Raw genomic sequence first — 14620 nt, forward strand, 5'->3', positions numbered from 1 at the left:
CCGTATCCCACAGCACAGCCAACAGATCCTTTGTGCATTTAAAATGTGTCAGACGGTGTAGAATTAATTTTAATGTCTGATCATAGGTCAAGTTTGTTAAATCATTCACTTATTACGATTAACTGGCACAAACGTATTGACATAAAATCAAATGCATTTCTGACATGAATTACCATGTGTTCTCATACCATCTGTAAAACAACATGGTTGATCTCTCCTCTAAATGATTAATTACTCTGATCTTGAATGACTTGGCCTATACATTATTCATCAGTATATAAATCAGTTGTTTTCAACACAATACAAAGGACTTTGCCAGGCCAGAGTTAGAGGTGACACTGGGATGCATATTTGATTATGCGCTCCAGATTGCACAGAGATCCATCTGTTCAATGTACATGAGCTGATGCATGTCCGAATGTTTAATATTCCTGCACGATTCCAAAAAGCTACTAGGCCTTTTGGAAATGAACCCAGATGGAAAAGTCCTATGAGGAACTGGTTCTCAGGGGAGGATTGGAAGAGAGGCTGTAATAAAATGACATTTAAAACAGTCACATAGAATAAGGACTGTGAACAAATATAGAAACTAGGTGCATAGATGTGAGGCGTGCTATTTTGTCTCAAATCAAACATAGTCTAGCCTCATGTCTGTATGATATTCTGGTGCTGAGATGTTAAGATGTTCTTAGGTAGTTGATATGTTGTTAGTAAATGGCTGGTCAAAAGAGCCAAGCCCCATGACTTTTTTTAAGGCAGATTTATGTGCTTTTAGCTGGGCAAACATTGCATGTTTAATCACTTTACTAGCCGCACACTTTGACATTTACACATATGCATTTGGCAGAAACTTTGTTCCAAAGCAATTTACGTTGCATGTATTCAAGGTTTACCCTTCATTAGTTCATGCTTTCCCTGCGAATTGACCCCATGACCTTGGCATTGTTAGAGTCGTGTTCTGCTGTTTGAGCTACACGAATGCCTTTTGAGATATCATATCTTTATTTTTTTGGGATCCATATTCATATTACCATTACTTGTAATATGCCGAAATGTTGCCTGGAAGAATATGTGAGATAATAGAGATGTCTACACCCCTTTTTTTCTGTTTGAAGGGGCAGTTCAGTTCAAATCAAACGTATTCAAAACAACATTGGACCCTACTGACTTTCATTGCTTAGAAGAAAAAAAAGTTTTATATTAAAAAAGTAGTTCCAAAGTAGATGCACAATATTGTGTAAAAACTGACATTGCGATTTTTTTTGTGAAAATGTTTTTATGTGAAAATTTCACCAGATGACTTACATATCTCTTTTGGAAAGAATTAATCATTCTCGAATGATTGGTGTGATTTAGTAGGGGAGTGAATCTGCATAGAAAGTAATAAGCAAATTACAGGCATAGATAAATACAATAAAACAAAGATACAAATGAAATAAACAGTGCTTTATGATTTACTTTCAGTATTCAGGTACATAAATTGAATAATCATATGTAAAATAACACTGCATAGTCTTCACTGTATAAATTAAGTATAATAATTCTTTGAAAAAGCATTTGGGTAACATTGACACAGACAGCGACAGGATGGGCTCCTGTCACTTTAAGACCGAATCCACGGATGCAATATCCAATAAGTGCATCCATTTTCTTTCTCAATTATTTACATTCACGTAAGCCCTAAGCGACTATGTTTACGAGGATACTCACAAATACGGGCATACTTTTCTGTGTGTGTCTGTTCAAGCACTAATATATGTGGAAGAGAATAGTTTACAGTCGCTTGAATTTTCAATCGCTTGAATGTTTAAACTGACAGGACTTAAAACACGTTGAGTGATAAACGTTCGCTCTATGATGGTTAAACTTTGCAATTAATTCAAGAATCACGCCGTTTCGAACCGTGGTGCCTGGTCTGTACAGATACTATCCCTGTACTTAACATCGCACATCCTGTGATGTGACTAACGTGGATGCACATATTGCGATATAATTGCTAAAAAGATATCGTGCAGCCCTATTCCAAAGTCACGCAGGTTTTTAATATGAGGGTGAGTAAATGATGACAGATTTTTCATTACTAGGCAAACTATCCCTTTAAATAGTGGCACAATTGACCCTTCGCAGGGAGTTTGATTGACAGGCGATCTGACCAATCATAATTCACCATCCGCCATTTTGTCCGACAAAGCAGTCAGGAGAGTTAGTAGATTAACGTTGGAGAATTTGAACTTGAAAAGCGGAGTGTACTGACGCCTTTCCGCGTTTAAAACTATTCCTTCTGATGTTCATTCATGTTTATTTGATGCTATAAATGAACTAGAAGGAAGAGATGATCGGTTCACGAACAGCTTTAGCTGAGGCTCAACAGCGATCTGTCAATTTTGCAAAGTTCGGTCTTTGCGAATGGTCAATTATCGCTATTATTATCTCACGTATTTTAAATTTATTTGTAGTATTGGTGTTAATTCAAAGAACAGCAGTGACAAACTTAATGTATAAAGTAAGATTTGTCTTATGTACAATAACAAGAGAAAATATACAACAATATATGTACATGTACACGCAGACGCAAAGCACCACTAACATCCAATCAATCTGTCTACATACCTCTTTTTCCCCTCTCTCTCTCTCCCCCTCCTTCCCTCACAGCCCACCCTGCTCTGAGCCATAATGGTACATGCCATTAGTGAGCACATCTTGAGCTCGGAGGGGGTCTCTGCTCGCCGAAGAGCCTACGTTAGAGCCACATAAACACATTCACAGATGTGTCTCCATGCGTTCTGACCGACCGACTGAGCCGACGCCGCCACGCTGAATGAAGACAGAGAAATCAGGGGGAGAGACGGAGAACAACCACCAAGCAAATTACCACACCATTACTGCGGGGTCTGCTCACATCCCTCTCCCTCTCAGATCGTGGGCTTGAGTGAGAGCACGTCTGACAGGGAAGAGAGGAAAACAGGAGAGATCTACCGGCAGATTCATGCTCAAGGCTCTCAATTACAGCCCGTTTCCACTTTGATCCAGAAGCCACAGCACAGACAATACAGGGATGCTCTGACCAAAAACAAAGAAGAGAAGAGGAGAAAAAGAAATCAAGAGAGACACACAAAGACGGAGAGTGAGAGATGGAGGGATTTTTTTCATGAATGAAGCATGCAGCAGCATGTGGTGGAAATAGCAGCATCTACATAAGGTAAGACAAACCTTTCCTTGTGTAATCTGTGATAAAAAACAAAGATGCACAAATATTCTGCGTTGACGAGAAACGACTGAGGCTGAGACTGCCGTTTCTCCATCACGACTGAGAGACGGCTGTGTGGATGAGCCCTGGAGAATAAGCCATGCATATGTTAAGATATACACAGAGATGAGCTTGTGACAGAGACCTGAGGCAAGCCTGAAGAAGAGAATCACTCATAATCCGTCCAGAGCTCAAAGAGCACTGTGGTGTCGGCTAGATGGATTCAGTCACTGGCTGGGAACCTTGGGAAACAGTCGTGTTTGTGTATATATTCATGAGTCTATGCACAGTATGTATCTTGGATGTCTTGACAGTAATGCAGCATAGACTTAAAATGCAGTAAATTTGATTTTGAAACTCACCACTCTTAGGATATGAAGTCCAGGACATCTGCATTTAGTTATATTCAGTTGCATTTAGATCAAATAAGTGGCAGTTTAATATGCATTTCATATCTGCACTGCAATGATTACCGCGTAAGTATCATAACAGAAGTGTCAACACTGCTAAGGCTACGCAGCACTGCTATTGCTAATCTACACCTGGGTATTAGTGTTCAGTCATTAACAGCTTAGTTTAGGGCCCCTCCCTCCACCTGACCCAGTGTCAAAACAACCCCGCATGCTGGGAAAAAACCCTGGGAACAATGCATGGCCGGTGCTTAGCAAAAGAGTGATGCTAATTAAACTGAGAAAGCTTTTACAAATCTCTGTGCCATCAATGCTGTCTTTTATTGTGTTGAACCCAATACTCTGCCAGCTGCTGAAGCAATAACAACCATAGCTAAATATGTAAATCATTACATAAGAGCAGGAACGGTGCCGCTCCAGGGCAGGACTATGAAGCCATTAGTAGAGATGTGTAAGCGATGTTATCAGAAAGTACGTCTCTATGAAGCTGCGTCTGGGATGGAGTCAAGGAACTGGCATTTCAACAAATTGGGCAACTCTTACTGGGAAAGTTTGGCTCAAATGAGCCTAATGCGACTTTTAAAACAATTAAAAACTGTGATATGAGTTACAAACAAGTTAAAGAACGCCAAAATGAATCTTATTGGTTATCTCATCCTAAAATGGAGAACTACAAACTCTAGAGCAAAATCTTGACCGGATGGTGATGATGTCCTGTCTTTTACTGTTATGAACAACATGAAACAGCATTCACAACCCTTTTCACTCACTAATATGACGTATTCCCTAGTGAAAAAAGCTTTTCAATGGGAGAAATGGGGCACGACTTGATTTTATTGAATTGGGAATTGATTGGATTGTAAAAAGCAGGCGTTACACCAGATTGGAGACAGACCTGAATGTGAGTTTGCAGTGATTGTTTGATGACTTTTTCCATCTTGAAACAACACTGGCAGCCGCTTTTGAACAGGCTTTTTGATTGAGACGTAGATCTCTTTGTATCCTTAAATCTATTTCATCATATTATATCCACAATCTCTATTGCATTGATGCTAACCAGCATTAAATGAATGAGGCTGAAGCCCAGTCTCAGACTAAAATGCATGTTTGAGCTGTTTTAACTGAAAGCAACTTGAATTGCCATATCTTAAAGTCCCCCAGTAGACTGGATTGGTTACAACATGTTTGTGACGTAGAGAACAGGGGTGATTTCAAACCGCGTCTTTAGCCCTATTCGCACCGGATTAGTATTACCTGCTGACCTCTAGTCATTTTTACCAATTGCGGAGGTTTTCTGTGATCTTAATCCCGTGCGAATCAGCCATGTCTGTAATTTGTGAAGTAAAAATGTTTTGCCATATTTCTCCGAACATCGAGGTCCTTTGATCATATTAGTCCCATGCGAATCGGCATCTCTGTGATTTGGCCAGGATTTGGCAGGGTTGTATATAATTTTTTTCAAGGTTTTTGTTTCACGAAGAATGGAGTGGAGTGTTTTTTTCATAGTATTTTGAGTGCTGGGTCATATCGCTATACACCATAAAACTATACAGAAAGAAAAAGCTGAAAACTATCAGAAGAGCGAAAACAAAAATAATGATTAGATGGAGATGAATGACAGCATGCGGTAAAGATTATGATATATCATACAGCAAGACCTATAACGACAAGATATTTCCAAGCAATAGCTGATTGACATCATATCCGGGAGATAAGTCAGTAAAAACGAGTTAAATCACAGGCTTTGCTTATCCCATGCGAATGCGCCACACAAAATTCAGATGTGTGTGTGTGTGTGTGGGGGGTAATTTCTAAATCACACGAGGTCCCCAGATAATATTAATCCTGTGCGAATAGAGCTTTTGGTTCACTGCCGTTTTAAGGAGAAAATACTCAGCAATGGTGTTGACTGATGAATTTGCACATGGTTTGTTTTAAAGCAGATTAAAAACACCACATAGGCACATAAACATTAAAAACGTGATTTTCACCACAGGGGGGTCTTTAAAATATGTCACTGCCGTTGTTTTGTCTCAATAATAATGTTTTAATAAATAAAGGCCTAATCCTGGCTTAATCTAAGCCCTGTCTGTGAAACCAGGCCTATATATAATAATCTATGCTACCTGGTGAATTTTGCACCTTTCTTCTCTTTCTCTCTCTCATGAGGGCTCTCAACCCACTCAAACATTTTTAGCCAGCGCTCTGCTTTGTGGTGTCAGCACATAACACTGGTGGCTTTATTTCACCTTCAATAATAAAGACTCACAAACAGAATTTTCATACTATATATTCAACACAGTAAGCTATAAAAGCCCTGAATGACCTGCCATAACTCGTGTGATCACAGAGCGCTCGAAAGGACCGAGGGGACAGAAGCAAAGAATACAAGCCAACAATATCATGCAACTCCTCGGATAAATCAGTGCGGTTGCAGGGAATTCTGGATTAAGCAGATCTCAAAAATATTTTGAAGTCCTGTGGGTAAAATTCACTGCGTTTCTGCTGAAAACAGTTCTGACGTTGGCATTTGAAAACACGCTAGGCCGGGGCCGCTTGCTGTAGGCACTCTTGCTTTCCCTCACACACTCAACCTCTCTCGCTCACATGTGAACAATTTGTTCACGTAGCAGACAAGCACTCTGATTCAAACTGCAAGTGTTATGTCCCATTTTGCTTACTTTCACAGGAGAACCCACACTGTTTTCACATGTGTCACACAGACTAGGTTAGCCTAAGCTCTCAAAAGACTGTAAAGCGATTCATAACGCCATCTGAATCTCCATGCCATGAATATTAACCGGCACAATTGTTCCCTGAGTGACGCTACCATGCCTGCATTATTCATTCATCGGCGACGCTGCCACAGAGAGTTACACACCGCTACGGCCAGATCAGATCTTTACCAGCTCGCGGTGCCCGGCGTGGAGCGCTAACACCCATCGCTCTTTCTCAATGGATGGCTAATGAACAGCTGAGAAACAGAATAAGAACAGAGGAAGAGAGGAAAAGACAGATTGCCAGGCCTCAGGCTGGGCTGTTATTCTGCCTTCTTGAATTCGGCACCGCGGGGCTTTGAGCTTGTGTTTGGCTGCCATCTCTGGCCCACTTTAGTTGTGCAGCCGTAGACACACACACACAAACACACTCCCATTACAGAAGCATAACACCCCCAGGGACAGCAGCTGTTACCCCCGGAAGAGCTCGGCTCATAGTAACAGAAGGGCTAAGAAGCTAAAGTGAGGGTGCCAGGGCATATTTCCTCAGCAGGGTCTCACGAGCCAAACAACTTCATCCATTCATACCGTATGTGGCTCACCTTTTTCTTAATGATGTCTGGCGGCTGTACAGAAATGGTATAATCCTATTATGCTGAGTCCTGATATGCTTGTGAGGAGAAGGTACACTTCACTGACCGCCATCATAAGATGACTGACAAGCATTCTCGACTCCTTTCTGAAGCACATGGGTGGCAGAGGTCCAGGACCACGCTGTTCATATACGCTTCACCAGTGTTTGACAAAAGCAAATGGGCTATTCAGTTTTGTAGGAAAGAGACATAACAAAAGCAATGCATTTTATTGTAATAGTCTACCATTGCTTGTGTTAAAGGGATTGCTGACCCAAAAAATTAACATTCTGACATCATATACTCTCCTTAATGGTGTTCAAAACCTTTCTTTTGTGAAATGTGACCTTGGATCACAAAATCAGTCACATGTCGCACGGGTATATTTGTGGCAATAGCCAAAAATACATTGTATGGGTCAAAATGATAGATTTTTCTTTTATGCTGAAAGTAGAGAAGTAAAGATCACGTTCCACGAAGATAATTTGTACATTTCCTATCGTAAATATATAAAAAAATACTTTTTGAGAGTGAATGCAGCACAATTGCGAACATAAATGCACAACTTTAAAATCGATTTTCTCAATGATTCGATTTTTTTGCACCTTCAGATTCCAGATTTTTAAACAGTTGTACAGTATCCCGACCAAATATTGTCCTAACAAACCATACATCAATGGAAAGCTTATTTATGCAGCTTTCAAATTATACATCTCAATCTCCAAAAATTGTGACTGGTTTTGTGGTCCATGGTCACAAATACAAAAAAAATTTTTTGAACGAATATTTTTGTGAATACAACCTAAGTCCCTTTAAGGCAAGTCATTTCACTCAGAGTCCATCTTTGAAACAGCTATTTCAATCATGCAAGAACATGCAAGTAAACATTAAATTCTCCAAAGCTGTTCACCAAGGTTACAATATCATTTAATTCATGTTGTTTCTTATGCTCAAACAGTGTTACAAAAAGCATATTTTTCAGGCTAAATCCACCAATGTGTGTGTGCAGTACAAAGTGCGCATCTCAAAATACTATCAGTTTCTATCACAACCGGATCTTTTTTTTAAAGAAGCTGCAGTGACGCCATTACTTTCAGTGATTGGCTCTTTTATTTAGAAGGCAGGATTAATTCTGCCATATTGCGTGTGGCATTTTCTCCCATTCATATACAGTAAGTGCACCATCTTTGTATATCTAAAGTCTTTGATACAACCCAACTGACTTTCATTATATGGACAAATAGCAATGAGACATTCTGTTCCAGAAAAAAGTCACAGAGGTTTGGAATGACCATCAGTTTAAATGTCATTAATCAAATGTAATGGTTTTACAAAATATCTTCTTTTGTGTTCGGCAGAACAAAAGAAAGCCATAGAGATTTAGAAAACTTAATGATTTCTCTCCAATTATATATATATATATACTGTATAACCAAATATATAAAGCTTTAACATGTTTTTACAACAGCTTTAAAGTCGGCATGAAATCAAAATTGACCCTATTTACTTTGTTAGCGGATATTACTAGTCTTGTGGTGAACAATTAATCCGTGTAAGTTAATACACGGGAAAAAATTGTTTGCCGAAGTTATCTTTAATCAAAGTTTGAAAAGTTACTTCCGGGTCTGGAATTGTTCTTTTTCAATGACATAGGCTTGACGGCTTGGGTTGGTTAATCGCTTAACCACTCCCCTCAAACCGTTACTCTGCTACGGGCGAGAGATGGAGAGGAGGAGCGCTAAAGTAAAACCCTGCCCTCTGTTCAATATTCCCTTTCACTCAGAAATGCGTCACAACACTTGAGAAAAGTCGTTTGCAACTTCCGGTTCACGCGGACTTTAACAGGTTTTTAAAGTGCAAGTTTTGAAAACGATACCGTTATCGTCTCTGTGTAAACTACAAACAAAGTGAATTTGTGAGAATGGTGGCATTACGTGTGTCAACATGTGTATTACGTATTCAGTCTATAGATGCACAGTGTTTCTTTACAAAAAAAAAACATCCTCAACTACTGGCCTTGCAGCAGAAAACAGTGTAGTCGTTTTTCGAGGCTACATGTCAACGGGGATCGTTTTGACAACGGTGTCGTCTGTACGCGGAAAACACAAAGGAAAAACCTTTCCGTTTTTAGTACATCGTTTTCATGTATACGTAGCCTAACTAACCGTGTCCTAACTACACGCGCCGCGACGCGCAATAAAAGGTATCTTTTCCATGTTAATCACCTAACTACACGCGACGCCGCAACGCGCGATAAAAGGTATCTTTTCCATGTTAATCAGAGTTTTTGTCCTAACCAGCCGCGCCGCGCCGATTATATTTTAGAAACGGTTTCTATTTTTCTGCGACGTCGCGCTGGAACAACAAACACAAAGTGTGGCAATGATAATCTCAGGCACTGTTTATGTGCTTTATTTAATGTTAAATGCATGTAATGTGACTTTGAATATCATTTAGTGCTCCAGCTTTGTAGCTGTAAAAGCAACAATGCATAATTCACCTCATCTTGAAATTAAACAAATGGTAACAAGTGTATTATTTGACAAAGATTGTTTTAGTAACTCAATATGTATTTGAATAATGTTTAAATGATGTAATATTTGTGAATTTGATTATGTAGCTACTTATCCATTTTCTTACGATTGCCGTCTGGTGCTGTGCACTCGCCGCCCAGACGCTGTTCTGATTGGCTGTGGGTTTTGATTGATTTGTACGCATCTCGCAGTCGCGTCGCGTCTAGTGTGGACAGACAAATGATTTGTCGCTGGATCGCATCGCGTCTGGTTAGGACACGTGTTAGTCAGGAGCAGTTCATACAGGTCATGTTCATGTTCTCAGGTCAATATGTATAAACAAAATAAATGTAAAAAAACAACAACGTAATCTGCTAACATTCACTACGTGAACTTGCTGCCTTTTACAGAGTGGGTAAATATCCAAATCCTGTCTATTCTCATTCTCTTACTGCTAAAAAGTCTGAACATATAAATGTCTATAAAGACACTGTGTACTTTACAGCGTACTTGATGAGAATGCAAAAGGAGTAGCCAGAGCCATGAGGGGATAATAAGCAAATGACCTTTAAAAACAATAAAGTCTCCCTTTAGTAAATCTAATTCAGCTAAGTATCTGTCGGCCGTGCCCGTCCTCTGGAACAGCGGTAACACATAGAGCCGGTCCTGTCTGGCATCAGACCCCGGTCCCTCAACAGCAGCTGCTGCGCTCACGATATGAGCACTGTGAAACATCTGAGACCAATCAGATTTTCTAATCCTGTGCATTCACTATAAAGTGACCGTGACCGTTTCATCTCTGGACACCAAGTGCATTCATATTTAATTTGAGTCTTCAATAATGTCCTTCTTACAGTGTGAAACAGGATTGATACAGCAGAGCATCTGGCCTTAATGATTTGGCTTCTGTTTGGGGAATTCAGACCGTCGGATCGACAGAGGGTTATTAACACAACATTGTATTGTACTCTCTAAACAGACTTGTGGTAAAAATGAAACACTATGGCAAGAGCTTTACCTGTACGCGACGGCATTTTGATTCGGGCTGTTGAGCGGAACTGAGTTTACTTAAGTTTTTCCCTCCGTTTGGCCTAAAACACTGTTCATTCAGTTTGAAATTATACAAACACAGAGGTTTCTCAGATTTTTCGTTACAGACTTCTCTCCGTATTTCCGATTCTTTGCCGCTTTTATCCACTGCCTAAAACACACTGGATCCTTCACTGGGAACCAAAAGTAACTCACTCCCGCTAAACGTTTACTCTTTGAATTCTTGCATCCGGGAACAATACAAGTCGACACCATTATGACAAAAAGTTTGCCACGAAGTATTTCCTACTAAAGCAAGGCGATATTTGACTCTGATAAGTGTGTCCATGCCCAGTGCATTATGGGTGTTGTTTTCCTACCTATTTGGCAAAAGGAAAGACAAAAGCCTTTTTTCTGTTTTCTCTAGTCAGGGAGCACCGAATAAAAATAAAAATTTGCATTTCTAAAGTTTATTTGAAAGCCCATTTTGCCTGCAATTACTCCTTTAAAGTCACCTTGTTGTTTGTCACATTCATTTGGTTGGCGTCTTGCAATATACGACTTGTATTGCATGTAATTATTTTAATTAGTAATAATAATATTATAGTCACTAAAGATTTAATTTGATCAAAATGTATTCTGAATAAAATATTTTTCTCTTTATCATTGTGAGATGTAATTAACTTAAAAACGAACAAAAAAAATTGCATTGATTTGATTAATCATGTTCTTACGAGTGCCATAAGTAATGCTGGCTAATTAACATTTGTTATATTTTCTCATATCTGTACAATTTAACACTATAACAATGCGTCAAATCAGCCTTTTAAAACAGTATTCATAATCGTGCAGCAGCACCACTTGAACTGCAGAAAGAGGTTTTGTGTTTGTCATCAGGTTGCTTGTTGTAGTATTTCCTCTAATGACCTGCTAGTTAAAGTAGTTACAGATAGCCTCTTTAAAGCTATTGTGTGCTGTCAAGCATGCTGTTAGGAGTTACTGCTTATCTTTTGTGTGATAATCTGGCTCGAACATTGCAGATCACATCAACGTCAACAGGCACGCTGATGCGACGCCGTGCTGCGTTCAGCTGCCACTGGGTTGTGTTTTTGCTGAGCAGGACTCATGACCTGTAACAGACCTCGCATGTATCTGACAGATAAACTGATGTAACCAGATAGTATTTAGTATGTTAACGATTTAACAGGATATTAAACCAGAGTTTAAACATTGCTTCATCAATAAGACAACACTATATTCTTGGCTGGGGCTTTAATTATCAGGTTAAAAATGGATTTGGTCAACCTCAGCCTCGTAAGCCTTGAATTAAATCATGCTCTTTCACTTTTAGGGACTCAATTACCATTGAGAAAAAAATAAAAAACAGGATACTCTATGCATTATGAAAAACCCATGGGTAAATTGCTTAATGCAGGTTAATAAAGCTCTATATCTGCTTGCCAAAAATGATCCGGTTGTGCTCACTGTAATTTCCAACCTGGGGTATTGGAAAACCGTCAATGGGGTGTAAGCAAATTTTTGGAAACCTTTGAATGAAATACGAATTAGACACCAATTTTCCAAAATGTAAAACAAGTTAAAAATTGCCTTGAGGTTGTTTTTTTACTAAATCATTTACTAAAGTCTGTCTGTCTGTCTGTCTGTCTGTCTGTGTCTGTCTGTCTGTCTGTCTGTCTGTCTGTCTGTCTGTGTCTGTCTGTCTATCTATGTCTGTCTGTCAGTGTCTATCTATCTATCTATCTATCTATCTATCTATCTATCTATCTATCTCTGTCTGTCTGTCTGTCTGTCTGTCTGTCTATCTATCTATCTATCTATCTCTGTCTGTCTGTCTGTCTGTCTGTCTGTCTGTCTGTCTGTCTATCTATCTATCTATCTCTGTCTGTCTGTCTGTCTGTCTATCTATCTATCTATCTCTGTCTGTCTGTCTGTCTGTCTATCTATCTATCTATCTATCTATCTATCTATCTATCTATCTATCTCTGTCTGTCTGTCTGTCTATCTATCTATCTATCTATCTATCTATCTATCTATCTATCTATCTATCTATCTATCTCTGTCTGTCTGTCTGTCTGTCTGTCTGTCTATCTATCTATCTATCTATCTATCTCTGTCTGTCTGTCTGTCTGTCTGTCTATCTATCTATCTATCTATCTATCTCTGTCTGTCTGTCTGTCTGTCTGTCTGTCTGTCTATCTATCTATCTATCTATCTCTGTCTGTCTGTCTGTCTGTCTATCTATCTATCTATCTATCTATCTATGTCTGTCTGTCTGTCTGTCTGTCTGTCAGTGTCTATCTATCTATCTATCTATCTATCTATCTATGTCTGTCTGTCTGTCTGTCTGTCTGTCAGTGTCTATCTATCTATCTATCTATCTATCTATCTATCTATCTATCTATCTATCTATGTCTGTCTGTCTGTCTGTCTGTCTGTGTCTATCTATCCATCTATCTATCTATCCATCTATCCATCTATCCATCTATCCATCTATCTATCCATCTATCTATCTATCTATCTATCTATCTATCTATCTATCTATCTATCTATCTATCTATCTATCTATCTATCTCAACAAGCCTTGTAAAAGGGTGCCACCTCCAAAATATCCACTGACCTGGAACGCATAGCAACAGTTACTATGTGTCTCTGCTTTGTAATGTCAGTAAAGATGATGAGGACACTGGGGTGGCAGGAGGTTCATAAAATCTTTACACAATACAGACCAAACTACAATATGACTAAATATTCAGGTATTTTCTGTCTCTTTTCCATTATTTCACAGGTTAAACTCAAGAGATTAAAACAGAACTGCAGCAACTTCATCTCCACAGCTGGCTATTGATTTTATAGAGTTGAGATGTGATTTCAAGACTTCCTAATGCTACGAATATTTATTTTTTTTCAACTCCACTTGCCCTCTTTCATCTGACTTGTCTTGGTGTCTAGTGTCCAGTCTCTGGAATGCAGGACACATGTGCTTTTGAAATGGCTATTGCAGCTTAATGAATGTCGGGAGAAATCCCATTAAGGTCCATCAGTTGCACAAATTATGTTTACAAAGGAGGATTGAGCAGCTGGTGGTCATTTTTCTACCGAGAACTGGGCCACTATTGCTGGAGAACGAAGGGATTTGAAAACAAAGCGAACAAAAAAATGTTTATGCATCAAACCACACAATAATCTTGACCACATGTGAATGTGCCGCTCTCTCGGCTACACAGTTTTAACAAAGTCGGCCAAGACCACTTGATGGTCTTACAAAATGATTTGACAGAATTTGTTGACTGAAAGGCTCCATGTGATTTAATGACGAGGACGCAGGATTTGACGCTGTTCAATTGTTCCATAAATGCTAAATGAGATAAACAGAAACTCAATTGATTTGTCAACAGTGAAAACATGTCAGTGGGATTTCTGAGGTAAAAGCACCTGGTTTTATCGACAATCTCGCGTCGTACTAAACTAATCCTCCTATGTCTTTGGTAGCATACTGTGCTGTTATTGACATGCTAATGTTCGGTGTTAAGTTTGAGTTATCATGGGGATTCCCTGCGCACCCCGTGCTGGTCCAATGCTTTTTACACCACTGCAGTCATTTTAAATGAGCTACAAAACCCGACTCCGACTAGAGGGAATAACAAAACAAGGACCCAGCACTTCGTCTAGCAACAAAGAGAATGGCTTAGGCAGTGGGCCAAGTCTGTTTTTCTCCTTTAGTTTTCGATTTGATAGATCTCCTCCAGGGAACTGGTTAATTTTTTATAACTGGCTTTATAAATTGTTGTTGAGCACATTACTGCTTGTTTCCAACGTCAATTGTTGCACATTAAAAATATAATGTAGATATAATCTCGCTAGCTAACCACAAAATGTTAGCCGGGGTAAGAACCAATCAAAGCTCGTGTTGTTACCTTGTCAACTTGAGTTGACCAATCACGTCATTATTTGAACCGGTGCCCGAAGACCCGGATGTGAACTGAACTCGCGGGCGCGGCGGCCGGTCAGTGGCGAGTCCTCCGTTTTTTGGCTACAGTGTATGGCTGCACCA

The 14620-nt window shown here is 39.4% G+C and overlaps 3 protein-coding genes across 4 annotated transcripts in view; 1 reads left to right on the top strand and 2 right to left on the bottom strand.

The window, feature by feature from the left end:
• Positions 1 to 7081, bottom strand: part of siae (sialic acid acetylesterase) — a 114394-nt gene extending 107313 nt beyond the window's left edge. Inside the window, exon 1 of the mRNA XM_079621033.1 lies at positions 6977 to 7081. The gene's annotated coding sequence lies outside the window, so the exon portion shown is untranslated. The remainder of the gene's footprint in view (positions 1 to 6976) is intronic.
• clasrp (CLK4-associating serine/arginine rich protein) overlaps positions 1 to 14620 on the bottom strand; it is a 163796-nt gene that overhangs the window by 124112 nt on the left and 25064 nt on the right. The gene's annotated exons all lie outside the window — the stretch shown is intronic.
• Positions 2661 to 14620, top strand: part of b3gat1a (beta-1,3-glucuronyltransferase 1 (glucuronosyltransferase P) a) — a 103077-nt gene continuing 91117 nt past the window's right edge. The window contains exon 1 of one of the 2 annotated variants that reach the window (XM_079621040.1): positions 2661 to 3199. The gene's annotated coding sequence lies outside the window, so the exon portion shown is untranslated. The remainder of the gene's footprint in view (positions 3200 to 14620) is intronic. The other variant, XM_079621035.1, reaches the window with a different exon arrangement.

The sequence above is a fragment of the Phoxinus phoxinus genome (assembly GCF_949152265.1).
Source record: "Phoxinus phoxinus genome assembly, chromosome: 8".
Classification (NCBI taxonomy): Eukaryota; Metazoa; Chordata; class Actinopteri; order Cypriniformes; family Leuciscidae; genus Phoxinus; species Phoxinus phoxinus.